The sequence below is a fragment of the Harpia harpyja genome, chromosome 3 (genome assembly GCF_026419915.1).
Source record: "Harpia harpyja isolate bHarHar1 chromosome 3, bHarHar1 primary haplotype, whole genome shotgun sequence".
Taxonomy (NCBI): domain Eukaryota; kingdom Metazoa; phylum Chordata; class Aves; order Accipitriformes; family Accipitridae; genus Harpia; species Harpia harpyja.
Genome location: NC_068942.1, coordinates 20,411,355 through 20,417,010, shown reverse-complemented (window position 1 = coordinate 20,417,010; position 5,656 = coordinate 20,411,355). Strand labels below are relative to the sequence as shown.

Here is a 5,656-nt window from a genome sequence, read left to right as displayed (position 1 = left end):
ATGAAAAACAACATGCCTAGAATGACAGGATAAACTGAGGTTCTAATGCAGCAAAGCCTTACTCAACTCTCAGCAGAACATCCCTAGAGTTAGGTGCTTCTTGGCACAAATGGGAATGAATGTCCAGAGCGTTTCACTGTAAGATACTGTACCTAAGCCACATGCACTACTGCAGTGTTATAATTAAACCGTTTGGTATGGAAACATGTTTACGGAATGATCTGTCATTGGTTGAATGACAAGATCTGTAAGCTAGGTTTTCACATTTATGGAGAAGTGTCCTTGTGCAAAATATCCCCAGTTTGGTGCAACCTTGGACCTTCAGGTAAATTGGTAGGGTCTGTGAGTACAAACAAGCCCATTAACATATGTTAGACCAGATGATAAAAATGCAATACAAATGCACCTGGCTTCCTAAGGCGACTGTGTTGCCATGTAGCATTCCTTGGGAAAACCCTTACGACAGTGCAAAAGATGTGGAGAGAGCTGTGATGGAGAGATGTACAGGGCCTCCCTCCTCCTCCATAAATGCTTTTGTCCACTGCTTCTTAAACCACCTGATTAATGTATTAAAGACTTCTAATTCTTCTGGTTTGACACAGAGTTGTCATTATGTGCCAGTAAAAGACAGTACAGTGGAAACAAGCCACCTGTGAAGGGCAAGGGTGTAACTGGTGTGCCCCAGTGCCCTGTGTGGTCCTCACAAGCCCCGTTGTTTTTATGGGCTGCGAGATGTACACGCTCACAGCTCTTGGTCATCATCACTGCAGATCCCAGCCTGGGCAAGGCTACCCCACCAAAGACAAGGGTAGACCTAAAGGAATATAACTTCATATTTTCTAGTTTAAAGGGACGTATTTTGCTCTCCAAACCATTTTTCTCTAGCCTCAAACCCCAACCAAGTGCTACTGTTACCCAGGCATTTGTGAAATATATCCATAGTTCTCACACTAAATCTTAGCTGATAAGCTGTGTGTTGAAGTAGTTGATCCCAAATTAAACCTTTGGGTTTTGTTCCTCTGTGTCCTATAGTTTAGAAGCCACAATTGACTTTGAGATGTGCTTAAACGAGAATAAAGTTTGCAGCAAAGCCTTCCCTACTGCAAGAACCTTGGACGTACATTTGTAATTATTAGCCCATTACTGGAGACGTTAGCATAGACATAATAAAAAGATTTATTTTATTTTCCTGCCAGCCCATGTGTATGCCTTAATTGCATATCGAAGATACTCTTAGAATCCTGTCTTTCATGTAAATATACTCATTGGCTAGTAAATATTAATGCTGCGCTCTGGCTCCAGCTGTGAGAAGATTTTATTGTTGTGTTAGAGGTTTTGATTAGCCTCCAAAAGGTTTCGCAGCATCTACTCTATTTATCTGAAACGTACAGTACCGCTGCAAGCAAGGGTTGCTACAAAGAAAATCATGCACTTTCTCTCATTTTTTTTAATTTAGTCTGTGCAAGTGTAATTATTTCTGCCTGTTTAATGCTTCGGAGTCACCCTCTATGAAATTCCAGAGGCAGGGAAGAAGCTGCCTGGTACCTTTTAGTTCCAGTTTTCAGCAGACAGTGCTGAAGTAAAAGAAACATATGTCACGTCTTCCCATTATTCTCCCTAATTGTCACGGCAATTTACCCATGAGCTGACATGATAGCCATGGAGGGAAATGGAGCAAAACCTTTTGCATAACTCCGGGCTCCAGGAAATTGCAGAGGCAGATGGAAGGGGGAGCTCGGTGTCTGCTGGGCTGTGCCATGGGGACTCTCCCCCCTGAGATCAGCTGACGAGGTCGGTGGCCTGTCTTGACCTCCCTTCACCCAGCTGAAGGAACAAAATCCTCCTCAGCTGTCCCTACTGTATCCCTCACAGCAGGGTACGTCGCTGCTGTGGCTTTACCCAAGCCCCCGGTGCTGCGCACCTCCCCGGCTGCTGGACTGGTGTCCGTGGGACCGGTGTCCACCCCACACAGGGACACTGGTGCTGTTGTGCCCATGCCAGTGTGGCTCTCGATGGTACGAGGCACATCCCGAGGCTCCCAGTTTTTGCAATGAGAAGGTTGTCCTGAGTTCCCCCATCATGGAGAGTGGGAAAACTTGTGTTGCACCCCTCCTGGCTCCGGAGAGGCTTTCTGGGGGAGTGAGCAGCCATGGTGTGATGATCATCTCCATCCCATTGCCCAAGTCACCACAATCAAAATACTGTGCTAGTGAGAGCTCTGGTCTGTGCTTCTTCACAGACCACCTCAGAGGAAAGGGTTTTGCAAGGAGGTAGGTTTCTCAGCTGGGGCAAGTCCAGTTAACCTTGCAGTGACAATATGCCTTTTGCCCTGCGGTTTGACTCTAAAACCTGCATTAAATATGCCCAGCAGGCATTGACTTCTGAGCTGGGAAGCCGGGTACTCTCCTCTGTTGACACAACATCTGGGACCATCAGCAGCATCTGCTCCACAGGGAGCTCAAGCCAGGTCAGCCAAGGTGAGCTCTTAACCTCTGGCTTCTGCTGAGACTGCTGGTAAGGGCTTGTGTCTGTGAGAAACTCAGACCATCACGCCCTGGCAGATAGGCCACTTGCCGCTAACAACTTTTATTTACTGGTGACTAGGCCTGGATTTGAGCCAGTTGTCTGGAGCCGAATTGCCAATCCCCAGTGTCTGTTAGTCCCCTTTAACCTGTTGGATGTTAATGTTCACTCCACAGGCTTTTTGGGGGGGACTTTTCAAAACTTGTTGGCTTATTGGTGGGGCTGAGCTCTGTTAGTAAGTCAGTTCTCACGTGCAGCATCTCTAACCTCCATGGCTGCTTTACATAAACCTTAAATAAATATAAAACCACAGTAGCTTTGCATGCTGAAGAATAAGTCTTGTTTGTATTATGCAGAAATTACCAAGTTTTCAGCTGATCTTTTAAGTGGTTCCTAATAAAATTACTAGGCAACTGGAAAATCTTCAATAACATTTTTAAATACAGTCCAGCTTCACAGTAATAAACTCAGCTTTTAACAATCCTTGTTTATAACAATTCCAACAGCAAGAACTAATTTTCCCTTTGGTAATGAGGCCTATTAGAAGGATTGTTCACACAGAGCTGACCTGGATTCAACAGTCATATTTTTTTTTGCTATTTTCAAGGCTCTCTGTGTTGAGCATGTAAATGCACAGCTTTCCCTCTTGTCCTTGCCTCTACTTGTCTCTTTAAAAATTGTTTGAAGGTTGCTAAATGGCAAGCACAGAAGTAAAATACAGTGATGTTCTATGCAAATAGCAGGGTTCTTCCTTATTCTGATGCAGCTAATTGCTGAACCCTGCTACAATGTGTACTTTCACAACGGGAACATTTATCAGGTTCCCACTGGCTTTTGTTATGGTGAGAATATACCACTTCAGCTTTTAATATGGGCAAAGGACACAATTATTTTAATATGTTGACAGCATTTATCATTCCACATGCCTGCTGGCTGTAGGTTGCAGAGCTGGAAGATGTCGTCTCCTGAAAGCCATGGTGAAGCTGATAGCTTCCCACGGAGCAAGGTGGGTGAGCAGTTCCCACCGAGCCTTGTGTGCCAGAACTGGTGGTGTCCCCTCCTCGCTGGGCCCCGTACAGGACCAGGAGAGCAGATCGGCACAGGTTCTCTGCCTGTGACCTGCTCGGGGCTCCTGAGCGAGGCCGATCTGGCTGGGGGCTGCAGGACCGGACTGATGCTCCTGGTCCGAGGTTGCCTCTCCCTGACTGCAGGCAGCTCTGCGCACTGTGTCCTTCACCGAGCACCCAGCACCTCGCAGGGATGAGCTCTGCCCGTCCCTGCTTTCCGCTGAAAGGGACATCTCGGCCAGGAGAAGCTAGGTTTGGTCCTATTGCCCTCTTGTGGCTGCCCGAAAGAGGCTACAACACTCGCTGGCTGACATTTGCAGGTGTGGTACCTGCCCATAACTTTCCTACCACTTCAAAACACAGGGCCGGTCCCCTAGGTGCAGCTGCGCAAGGTAAGGCAGATCACCAGTCAGGAGACGGTGACATTTCTGAAAGGGATGCGGGGGTGCCATTGCTGTGATAGCAGGAGACCAGGCACAAGGATGTCTCAAGCCAAGCCTTCCTCCTCTCCTCCTCCCTCACCCTCACGGTTGCCTTGTGCCTATTTTTCAGCTGCATGGGAATGGGAAAAATGGTTTAGCAGAGTGCCTCAGGGCTCTCACATCCACATGTGACCTCTAAAAATGCCCTGGTAGCCCTGGCAGGACACCCTTTCCTTACTGTCTGACCTGGACCCCATGCCTTAACAATAAGGCACATAGGGGCGGTGCTTCTGTCCCTGTAGGACATGATGTGCACGAGGTGAGGGGATCATCGTCAAAGGGTTTCACCAAAAACCAAGGGTTAGAATCAAAAGAAAGAGAACTAGGAGGAAAGGGAGCAGAAAAAAAATGACCGCTGTAACCATCCCAAAGCCTTAACACCTTTCCATCCATGCATGTGGATGTCCTGGGTTCAACCGCAGCTGAGCTGCTTTCTCTCTGCTGCTTCTTCCGTCAGGCCGTCAGTGTACGAGGCAGCCCACACACCGCGCTGGTCCTTCTGCTGGTGTTTATGCCTACAAATAGCTTGAAAATTTACTCAGGGATTCCTAAAAGGACCAGCAACAAAAATCAAATCAGGCTTGCATGCAAGATAAATCTTCTGATAAGGATAGGTGATGTTATTTGGTTTTGGCCAAACAGGGCAATAAAAGCCAAGATGTTTAATGAAACTCTATCTGGTGTATATTGGCCTTGACACAGTATTTTTACTCAACATAGCTTGCACTTAATGGAAAGTCTTGGCAAACAGTCAGAGCCCGGACTATAATGTTTGTGAAATAGGTGTTGCTTTCAGTGTGATTTTCCCTACTGAAAGTAATGCAAAAATAAAAAAGGAAGATTCAGTAACAGTGTAATTGTGTCACATAAAGGCCACCCCGGGAAGCCATCTGAAGTTTTAATGTTTTAAAATGAATACTGAATTCAGTCATTTTTGATAAAGCATGTGGTTCCTTCTTCTGTTCCCAGGCGCAGATGTGCGTGCACACCGAACGGCTGCCGAAGGAGAGCAGAACAAACACCATCTGCAATTCAAGTGCATTTAGACCCCAGATGAGAGTGTCTTGTAACTGCTTGCCTGCTATTCTGTAGCCTTGGTTAAGGACAAAAATTATCCCTCCAGTCCCGACGTTTGCCAGTGACTACTGAAGACCTGACTCTAATCTCTCGCTAACACAAACGACAGCCCTCCTCAAGGCAGTGGAGGCACGGACTGACATCAAACCAGTGAAATGACACCAAATCAGGCTGGATTGGAAAAGGGGCTGCTGGAGTGGGCCATCACATACTCCTCATCTCACTTGCTAAAATAAAGCATTCAAATCTTAGGGTTTTGCTTCTAAAATCATCACCACAGGGGGCCAGGAAAAACTCTTCCCTCCAGGACCAGCCACGGTTGTGTTTGTATGTGAAACAAGGGCTGCTAGCAGGGACAGATGTTATGCAGGGGAGTTGCTAGGTTGAGCTTTGCATGCAGCAGACTTCCAGGCAGGTTCGCTTCTTTTGCAGGACAGAGCCAGATCTTCAGAGCCTCCCAAGCTTGTCCTTGGGGTCTGCTATGGGCTGGGCTCCCCTTGAGTGCCC

The 5,656-nt window shown here is 47.0% G+C and overlaps 1 long non-coding RNA gene across 1 annotated transcript; it reads left to right on the top strand.

Moving 5' to 3' along the window:
• The first annotated feature begins 2,367 nt into the window (after nt 1-2,367).
• Nucleotides 2,368-5,400, top strand: LOC128139347 (uncharacterized). The gene is made up of 2 exons (XR_008234336.1): nt 2,368-2,477; nt 5,042-5,400. It is a non-coding gene; the product is annotated as an uncharacterized LOC128139347 (long non-coding RNA).
• Nucleotides 5,401-5,656: the final 256 nt, after the last annotated feature.